Source organism: Dermacentor andersoni, chromosome 4, assembly GCF_023375885.2.
Source record: "Dermacentor andersoni chromosome 4, qqDerAnde1_hic_scaffold, whole genome shotgun sequence".
In the NCBI taxonomy this organism is placed as follows: Eukaryota; Metazoa; Arthropoda; class Arachnida; order Ixodida; family Ixodidae; genus Dermacentor; species Dermacentor andersoni.
In genome coordinates, this window is record NC_092817.1 from 112,290,547 (window position 1) to 112,300,677 (window position 10,131).

Here is a 10,131-nt window from a genome sequence, read left to right on the forward strand (position 1 = left end):
GGAGGCGACACGTAGGCAAAGGATATATTCACAAAATATTTACAAAGAGAAAGCTAGGGCAAGCGAAGATGTCTGAACCGACCCACGTGCAAGCGTCCTCATCGTCGTCTTCAGACCTCTGCCGAATCTCGCGTTCACCTATGTACCGATCGCTTCGTAACATCACCCTTCGATGGCGGAAGTACCTTCGTGGCCCTTGCTACGAAGTTCAGGAGTTACAAGGGCAATAGGGCTTCAGCCGGGAAACGTGAACATCAGTTGGTAGCGAGGAGGTCGAAGAAGCAGGGCCTAGGGGTATAATCTCCAAATTAACGCCACCGAGTTGACCTTGTAGGGCCCGGTGTAACGTGGGAGGAGCTTCCCTGATAGGCCAACGCGGTGGCACGGCGACCATACGAAGACCATATAGTGCACGCTTCTGTGTCGCCTGTCGTAACGGGACTCTAGGGCATCGTGCGAAGCATAGAGTCGGTCGTGGGCAACTTGTCGAGTTGCACGAGTTCAATCAGCGACGTCACTGGCGTATTCAGTAGGCAAGTGAGGAGCCGACGGAATGATATTTTCGAATGGCAGCGCGGGATGTCGGCCAAACAGTAAATAAAACTGAATATCCCGCGGTGTCATGCGGTGACGGACTGTAGGCGAAGATAACAAATGGTAACGTGCTGCCCCAGTCACGGTGATCAGGTGAAACGTACTTGGCCAGCGTGTTAGTTAGCGTTCGGTTCAGCCGCTCGGTCAGTCCATTCGTCTGTGGTGATAAGCGGTGGTGAGCTTATGTTCAGTGGAGCAGGCACGAAGTATGTCATCTACCGCTCGTGAGAGGAAGTACCTCCCGCGATCGGTGAGGAGCTGCCCAAGGGCGCCATGATATAGAATTAGTTTGAGGAGGAGAAAGTCAGCGACGTCTGTAGAACAGCTGGTCTGCAATGCCCTGGTGATTGCGAAGCGCATGGCGTAGTCTGTCGCGACTGCAACCTGCAACCTATTTATTTCCCGAGAAGGACGTACGGAAAGAGCCTAGATGGTCAAGGCCGACGCGGAAGAATGGCTTTGCTGAGATATCAATAGGCTGTAGCTGACCTGCAGGCAGCGCTGAAGGGCGCTTGCGGCGTTGGCAGCGTTCACAAGCAGCGACGTAGCGGCGCAGAGGACGGTACATGCCAGGCCAGAAAATCCGACGCGGGATGCGGCTTAAGTATGCGAGACACCTAGGTGACCGGCAGCTGGTATGTTGTGAAGCTGGGGAAGAAGGCTGGAGCGTAGATTGTGAGGTACGACAGGCTGAAGCTCTGGACCATCTGATCTTATATTACAAAGATACAGAACGTTGTCATGTAGCTCAAACAGGCGATGATGGATGGCGAGACGGTGGATAATGGCGAGACGGTGGATGGTGAGCCGTAAAGACGTGTGTCGTCACTGTTCGGCGGAGATCTCATCCGAAGCAAAGATGGACAGTACGCAGGCGTCAGAGTCACGGTCAATGACGTCGGAAGCATCGACAGGGTGGCGTGACAAGCAATCTCCATCTTGGTGCAATCGTCCAGATTTGTGGTGCACGACAAACGAGTGTTGTTTGAGCCGTAGTGCCCAGAGATCGAGGCACACAGATGGATCATTGAGCGACGAGAGCCAGCAGAAGGCATGATGGTCAGTAATCACAGAAAAAGTTCGGACAAACAAGTCACGTCTAAATTTGGTGACAGCCCACGCTAAAGCCAGGCACTTGCGTTCAGTGATGGAAAAGTTCCGTTCGGACGGTGAAAGGAGGTGACTGGCGTTGACGTTCCTTGCCGTGCTGTTTTTGGCCAAGGACAGCCCTAATTCCATGACCACTGGCATCCATGCGAAGTTCTATGGGCGATGAGGGGTCGAAATAGGCCTGTATTAGTGGTGTAGTGAGTAGACGGATGAGGGCAGAAAACGAAGCTGCTTGTTCAGATCCCCACACCAAAGGAACGTCCTTTTTCAAGAGTTCAGTCAGAGCGCAGGCGATGTTCGCGAAGTTCCAAACGAAGCGAAGAAAGTAGGAACCTAATCCTATGAAACTCCGGACGTCTTTGGCTGAGCAGAGCACGGGAAATTGTTACACTGCTCGCACCTTGGGGGGGTCTGCTTTAACACCGACCGCACTAACAAGGTGACCCAACATAAATATTTGGCGTCGTCCGAACCCACCCATGGCATAGTTCAGCTGAAGATTGCTTCGACGGTAGATGGCAAGAACGGCCGATAAACTGGTGAGGTGGCGGTCACACGTAGGCGAGTAGACAGTGACATCTTCTAAATAGCATAGATAGATGGACCACTTGTATCCCTGCAGCAGAGAGTCTATGATACGTTCGCAAATTACTGGGGCATTACACAGTCCAAACTGCATGAACTTGGGTTGGTACAGGCCATTCATCTGGCGTTATAAATGCAGTTCTTTCGCGGTCCATATGGTCGACTGAAGTGTGCCAGCAGCCGGATCGAAGGTCGATGAGCGAAAAATCTTGGGCTCCATGAAGGCAGTCGAGGGCGTCATTGATGCGATGCAAAGGGCTACTTTGCTCAAACTCCGATAATCAACACAGTACGCCAGTTGCCATCTTTCTTTTTCACAAGAACGACAGGGGTGGTCCATGGGCTAAACGAAGTTTCGATGACATCCTTTCTAATAACTTTGTCGACCTCGTTCTGGATAAGTTCACCTTCATGATGCGATACGCGATATGGATGCCGGCGTACAGGGTTGGCGTCGCCAGTGTTAATTCGATGAGTCACGACAGATGTTTGGCCTAGAGGGCGACCGTCAAAATCAAAGATGTTCACAATAGGACGCCAAAACGCGGTAAAGATCTTGAGCTTGTGCCTGGGTCAGATCGGGAGTGATTGTCTTGTTCATGTCGTTGAGAATCGAAGGAGCGAAGTGCGCGGAACAACGGGGCGGCGGAACAACTGCATCTAAAGCGGCAATCTTGCAAGGATCAAGCACGGAAATGGTGGCCAGCGACACGCCCTGCGGCATAACCTTAGTCAGCAGGCTGAGGTTGAGTAGGGGAACGACTACTGTATTGTCAGCAATGGAAGCAATGGTGTGAGCAATGGTGACATCGCGGGCTAACAGAACTTCGATAATCGGAGACAAGACGTAGTCGCCATTGGGAATATTAGGTGAAGACGTCAAAGTAACGTATGTAGCAGTTTGAGGCGGCAAGCGATTGTGATGGCGAGGGCATAAGCATGGTGGTATGTCGGCTGGTATATCGGGAAGATGGGGCAGCTCAAGCTTGCGAGCCCAACTCGCACAATGAATGAGGGCAGAATGACTGGACAAAAAACCTAAGCCGAGGATTACGTCATGGGGCCACTTCTGAATGACGGCAAATCGGACTGAAGTTGGATGACCAGCAATGGGGACGCAGGTGGTGCACGCCCCAAGAACGGCAGGAGTCCCTCCATCAGAAACGCGGAGGATGCGGGAGGCGGCAGTTGTGAGCGCTTTATGAAGGCGACGACGAAGATATGCACTAATAGAGACATGCGGCCCACTGTCGATGAGCGCAGAAACAATGACGCCATCCACATCAACGTAACAAGCTTCCTCTCGTCGGCAGCGGCAGAACAGGTTTTGTGGTGGGAGTCGTCCATGCAGCGTCACCTGCAGCGTCTTTTTTTTTTTTTTCTTTATTGCCTGACTTTGACAAAGAACAGCAATACACAATGCAAAATTTACAGGATACAGTGACCACGTCGTATTGACATAATCAGCCTGTTGGGGGGCTGGCTTCGTCACAGTAAAATTCATTTAGAGCCATCAATGGCTCTACCCTTGACAGCCACTCGGCAATATCTCCACCGGCCTTCAAAATCTTAACAAACCGATGCACAGTTTCACGGAAATAAATTCGCGTAGGTCGTGCGTCGGGATCGCCGTAGTATCCTGCCAATCGAGAGCGCCAAATACTGTGGAGGCCCATTAACATTATTAAATCAAACGGAACTCTATCCTCGTTAGTAATGGGTAGATACCGTATTCCTTGAGGGTCGAGGGGAAGTTCTCTTTATCGTTCTTTGTAGCACGTCCCCAAAAATTACCCCTCCCCAACAATGAAGAAAAACGTGATCTATCGTTTTTGGTTGTTTGCAAATAAGGCAGTGAGATCCCCATGGAATAAATAAGCCCTTTTCCTGTAAAATCATTTTTACTGGCAATGTTCCACTGTGTAAATTAAAAAAGGCTTTAACCCCTGGCGCAACTTGCATTTTCTTTACTCTATTTAATACATCCCTTCCTGGGCCTCCACTGTAGAAGGCTCTGTACATGGGCTCCGGCAGAACAACGTCACACAAATCCTTGCACATTTTTTTTCTTTTTGACAGTAGATAAATATCCATTTGAAAACCTCGTTGCAAGGAATCGCACACTTGCTACAACTTCTCTAAAATATCCAAAAATGCCTCCAGTGAGTGTTTCGGCTGAAACAACAAAGTCTAGCAACGCGCGCCCGAGCCTAACTTGGCATGCAGTGCGCAAAAAAGGATCGCTGACGTCGCGAAGGAAAAGAAACCTTTTAACAATCTGCCGCAAAAAAAAAAAAAAAAAAGGTGTCCCAGGCCCAATCTACCATTCTTGACTCCTCTGAACAAATTCGTTCGGCTGCACGTTTCCCATTACGCAGCCCACACGAAAATGGCGAACATTCGATGCAGCTTCTGTACATTGAGCCTTGCACAATGTAACACCTGCATTACATACCATAGACTACTAATAAATAACAGATTGCACACGGTAACTCTAGCAAAAATCGATAAGTTCGTTCCTTTCTACCTTTCCGCCTTTCCACGTGTATCATGCGTCTGCGCTGTCCAATGTGTCGCGCTATCCCGATAGCATTCTTGAGGTACTCCCAAGTACTTCGTTGGGGTCGTCACCCAGGACACGTTTGCAAAGCGGCCGGGCGTCGATTGATTCTCCGTGCCAGAGCCCCAGTGACTTGGCTAAGTTCACTCTGATGCCTGAGACTTGGCTGAAATCCTCTACACATTCGATAGCCTTAGATACACCTTCCTGACGAGTTGAAAAAACCGCCACATCATCCACATATGCCAGCAGCTTGACTTCCGCTGCTTGCAACCGAAAGCCAGGAATTGTCTCTTTTTTCACAATGTTTAATTAAGCACACTGCCTCTATGTAGATGCAAAACAAAAGAGGGCTAAGGGGGCAACCCTGGTGTACCGACCGCTGAACGCTAATGGGAGCCCCCAGACTCTCGGTAACGATGAATCTAGTCGTGCAGTTCCGATACGCCAGGGCGACACCCTCGCGAATAACAGAACCAACATTAACATGGTCTAGTATGCAAAGCAAAATTTCATGCGCGACAAAGTCGAAAGCTTTTTCAAGGTCCAGTTGCGAGATGGCCACGCGGCTATTTGTAATATCGCAGCACTCCAGCACACATCTTGCTGTGTGAATATTAGTCGTAATAGATTGTCCCTATATCCCGCACGTTTGATGATGTCCAACGATTTCCTGGATTACAGATTGTAATCTTCGAGCTAAACTTTCATATAAATCTTGTAATCCACATTTGTGAGTGCGATTGGCCGGTACGCTGTTGCTTGTCGTAACTTTTCTGCTTTGTCAGCTTTGGGGATTAAGACAGTGTGCGATTTTGCATAAGACGGCAACAATTCATTAATTTCGTAAGCTTCATTAAACACGACCGTCCCTACTAGCACGATTCCTTGTAAAAGGCTTTGTAAAACGACGCGCTTAACCCATCCGGTCCTCGCAATTTACCAGGGTTTAAATTGTCTATCGCCGTTTCTACCTCTGATTCGTTTATTGGCAGCTCCAACCTAGCCTTCTGCTCATCGTTGAGTCGCGGTAGTGCCCCAAGAAACCTATCATTAAACGCGTTCGTGTCGGCAAGATGTAAAGCGAACAACGCCTGATAGTATTGAAAAACCGCACTCATAATATGTTCGTTATCATCCGATAAGACACCTCCCCATTCTATGTTGTCTATGTGATTTCGCCGAGCGTTGGCTTTTTCGATTACGAGCGCTCGTTTAAACGGCGTCTCCCCAGCAGCTACATGTTCCACTCACGCCCGCACCAGCGCACCGCGATAACGCTCCTCTTCTATCAGTTCAACTTCTTGTTTCGTTTGCCTAATGTCAGCGATCCATTTACCAGGCGCTTCGTATTCTTTTTCGAGCAGTTTTGCAAGCACAGACCTTAGATTGCGTTCTTTTGCTTTCTCCTCGGACGCCATGGAACAAGACCGCACTATTGCCTTTAAGTTGTTCCTCATAAAGCTCCCACTATTGCCATATCTTCAGTTCTTTATTCGGCTCTATATTGCCGATTCCTTCCAGTACCGCACGGCTGAAAGCATCGTCTTTAATCAGCTTGTTATTTATCTTGCACAGTTCCCAGCTCAAAGCACTGCCACGTTTTTGTGGCCCAATGCCGCACTCTACTAAACAATGGTCTGAGAAAGACACCGGAACAACTTGATAACTGTTTCATTTTGAAATCACGTCCAGCGCCACATAAAGGCGGTCCAGACGGGCATGACTTTCACGCTGAAAATGTGTGTACTTCACACCACCCGCGCCTTGCATGCATTCCGCCACATCCTCAAGGTTCCGTCTTTCTATGATTTGCGACAGTACCTCAGTACTTGCGTCCCCGTTCACTAGTCTTATCGCAAGCACTCAGGACACAGTTGAAGTCGCCCATGATTATCAGCTGTTTATCGAACCTTAGACGCTGCACAACACTTCGAAGAACATCGGCCCTCTCATCCACAACATCTTTTGCGTACAAACATAAAACACGCCATTCTGTATTGCTGAGTGTGAAATCGACAGCAACATACCGACCTGACAAGCACGAGAAACCAGCATGCACGACCAGAGCTGGCAACTTCTTAATAAAAAGGCCACAACCAGCAGATGTGCCGATGGCATGGCTTACAACAGCACAGAATCTAGAAGTGAAACGTCGCACCATGCTCCCGGTCTGCTCCTCCCCGTCAACTTTTATTTCCTGCACGGCCAATATATCAATGTCATGCTCCGTTAAAAGCCGATACACCTTACTTTGCTTTTTATTTCCTGCCAAGCCCCTAACATTAAGTGTAGCTACCTGCAACATAGATGCAGCAGCCATTTTCGCAAGGAAGTGGAAAGATTGAGAGCATGGTGCTTACCCTTAACGTCTAGCGGGTGGCTAGACGCCTTCGTTGATGCCGGAGCTACCCGGTGCAGGCTCCCAACCTTGCAACGTATGTGCAGTATCGCCGGTTCGCCTCTCAGACGAAACGTTAGGTCGCTACCGGAGACTGGCCCGTCTGGCTTGAGTTGTCTTTACAAGGCGGCTCCTCGACGCTGGACGCTGGCACCTTATCCCCTTCGTTTTCTGTCAGGACGTAAGGGCGCTTGGGTCCGCGTTCTGCGGGCTGTTCGTTGTTTCGACGACCTTGGGTGCCGAAACGCCGTCCCCATTCTCCGACGCGTTCGCCCGAGACGCAGGCAATTTCTTCTCCTCGGGGTGCGTCAGCGTCCATGCACTGCTTAGTTTTCCTGAGAGGCACGTGCTGGGTTAAAGGGGGACGACAGGCGGTGAGTCTGCGGTGAGCGAGACGATGGGCGAAGGCTTGGAGGTCAGTGTGACTGGTGACCACGCGGCGTCGGTGAGCCACTAGTTATCCTAGTGGGAGCATCGGCGTTGAGGAAATACGACTGGGTTGAAGGTTGAAAGCGTTTGCTGTCCGGACGGCGGTAAGGGTTAGACGGTGTTCAAGGAGGCGAGGACAAGCGGGTGCCGCAGTAACGGGCGACGTGACCGATAAAGTGACAAGTAAAGCTTATCGGTCGATCGCCCGGAGTTCTCTACGTAGCAGGGTCGCGAAATCGCGTAGCGAATCGGTGCTCTCGATAGTATAAGGGTGGACGCCAAGAAGTTAGTGTTGGGATCGCCACGGTGCACACAGAGTGAATGCCCATATTGGCGAGATCCTGCGGGACGATGGCTTGAACTAATGGAGTCGTAATCGAGCTCGAGTCATTGGCGTGCACTGGGGAAGGGGTCATGGCCTCAAGTTCGCAGCGTACAATCTGTGTCAGCTGATCTGCTGGAAGGCTGTGCTGCCGTGTAGTCTTTGCATGAGGACATTACCGCCGTGTTGGGAATACGGGCAAACGCATGGCCAATACGCCGGCTTTTGGCCTGCTCAAAGCGTCGGCACTCCTCTGTAATAGTGTCGACTGAAGAGAAATTTTCTCATAACAAAAGGCCGAAGGCGTCGTCGGCGATCCCTTTCAAGATATGGCCAACCTTGTCGTCCTGCGGCAGCTCGGCATCGGCATTACGACATAGCGGTAAACGTCTTCAATGTACGAGACCTACATTGCACGTGACACGAGCATCTATTTCGCGGCGATCTTCTGGCCAACGGGCTTCCCAAACAAGTTTCGTAGTTTTTCTTTGCAGGTGTCCCAGCTCCCTATCTCAACTTCGTGGTTATCGAGCCATGCGTTTGCATTGCCTTTGAGGTAGAAAATCATGTTTGCCAACATCAGGGTAGGGTCCCATCGGTTGCTAGCACTCACGCGTTCGTACTCCGCCAACCAGTCTTCAACGTCCGCTTTATCGGAACCGCAGAACGTGCCAGGATCCTGGTGTTGCACCAGCGCGACCATTGCAGTGGTGCACGCTGAATGTAGGCGCCGCGTCTTCCGCCATTGCAGGCAGATATACAACACGACGGCCACTGCGGAGTTCCGTTGCAAGGTTTGTCGTATCCCGTACCTCCACCAAAGTGTGACGGAGGCGAGATGTAGGCGAAAGACATATTTACGATATATTTACAAAGCAAGCTAGGGCAACAGAAGATGTCTGATCCGGCCCACGTGCAAGCGTCCTCATCGTCGTCTTCATCGCTCTACCAAACTTCGTATTGATGTATTGATCACTCCGTAACAATATAATGAAAAACCATTTTGTCTCAACGCGAGAAGTTTCTGTCGGGGAATGCTGAATTTAGGCAAATTCATTGAACAGTTACTGGTATTTGAAAGGTCAGCCAATGGTGTATCGATATCAATGTCAGTAAAGTCCAAGGCAAAGTATTCCGACTCGTTTAAATAATTCACTGTAAAGTCACTGGAACTTCAGCTGAAACGATGTTGCAATGCAAGTTGCTTTGCATTCAAATAAAATCAAAACATCGCCAAAAGATAAAACCTAACTCATGTAAAAGTATTCATTTTGCAACGTGCAAGTTCGACTGGAGAAAAAATTACCGACGATTACGTTACTTCCTAATGCGAAATTTGAGCGCAGCAAATAAGCTGTTTCACCTTTTCGATAGATTGAGGCAAAGAAATCGAGCAACACATGTATGCGCTATCACAGAATTTTTTTTTTATTTTTCACACGTATTCCTTTAACAAAGACTCCACTAACAGTTCTTGACAGTCATGAAGGAAGCTTTGTGGTCGGAGAAATAGACTGATATATGTTCGACTTGGTACACCGATGCTTGATTCTCAAAGACGAGATCTATACAAGTGCCTCGCGAGGTTGTCACAGCCGTGGGACGCGTTACGAGCGAGAGGAACGGGATGTTCTCCCGCATAAGTGTTAGGAAATTGCTGTTTGTCTTTATGTCAACATTAAAGTCCCCCACTACTAACATCGGTGTGGATCGATGGACGGTTAATGCGAGTTGCAGGAAGTGCACGACGTCTTTCGTGAGTGCGGTAGGGGCGAAGTAGGCAGCTACTACCAGCAAGATAATTTCGCAGTGGCGAACGGCAGCGGCAATTTCGGCTCGGGCGGTGCACATATACAGATCCGCCGCCACCGATCTGGCTCTCTGATTGCCACCGCACAGGGCGAACGGCAGCGGCAATTTCGGCTCGGGCGGTGCACATATACACATCCGCCGCCACCGATCTGGCTCTCTGATTGCCACCGCACAGGGGTTGCATTGGAGGAGGAGCGAAGAAAGGAATTAAGTTCGAGCCGGCGCTTTGACAACCGGAGACTCGCAGGAAGAGGGGGGAGGGGGGCGGCGTGTACACCCAGCGGCAAACGATGGGGGCAGAAGCGCGCGCAGCAAGCG

At 50.0% G+C, this 10,131-nt stretch overlaps 1 protein-coding gene across 1 annotated transcript in view; it reads right to left on the bottom strand.

Moving 5' to 3' along the window:
* The window catches only part of LOC126537401 (organic cation transporter protein-like), a 32,386-nt gene extending 24,775 nt beyond the window's left edge, over nucleotides 1–7,611 (bottom strand). Inside the window, exon 1 of the mRNA XM_050184411.3 lies at nucleotides 7,213–7,611. The gene's annotated coding sequence lies outside the window, so the exon portion shown is untranslated. The remainder of the gene's footprint in view (nucleotides 1–7,212) is intronic.
* Between the last annotated feature and the right edge of the window lie 2,520 nt (nucleotides 7,612–10,131).